Source organism: Theobroma umbraticum, unplaced genomic scaffold (assembly GCF_002168275.2).
Source record: "Theobroma umbraticum cultivar Fairchild unplaced genomic scaffold, ASM216827v3 scaffold_20.0, whole genome shotgun sequence".
NCBI lineage: Eukaryota > Viridiplantae > Streptophyta > Magnoliopsida > Malvales > Malvaceae > Theobroma > Theobroma umbraticum.
This window is the reverse complement of record NW_018397266.1, coordinates 224,769-225,277: the sequence shown is the minus strand read 5'-3', so window position 1 is coordinate 225,277 and position 509 is coordinate 224,769.

Genomic DNA, 509 nt, shown 5'->3' with positions numbered 1-509 from the left:
TCATCTGTTAAAGCACCTAGCAAGATCAACTCCTCCACTGATCTTTTAATAGCAACCCTGTCCAAATGTGAAATAGAATCATTCATCATCATTCACCAAATAATGAAGGGCAATTTAAGCTGCATTAAAAAAAATCCACTTTATCTAAATTTGTTGAATGGCTAACCACATTTGGAAAAGAAAGTTATAAATTTATTCAGAACTACCAAACATTATCTGTCATTGATTGCCATAAAGCTCAACCGCTAGACACAAATTTGATGAATACACAAGAAGCCAATAACATATGAGAACTAAAATAGAGAAAGTACATTTTGAGAAAAATCCTATTTTCTGGTGTGACTAAATAAATGGAAGAGGAGTTCAAGTCTTCAAACCAAATGCCTGTACAAGAATGTTAATTTATTAGACATTTAAATCACCTCTCTCATGACCATGATTAGGTAGGATCCTGAGCAAACAATAATTTGTATTACTTATGTTCAGATCCCAAGGTTGTACGGATTTTA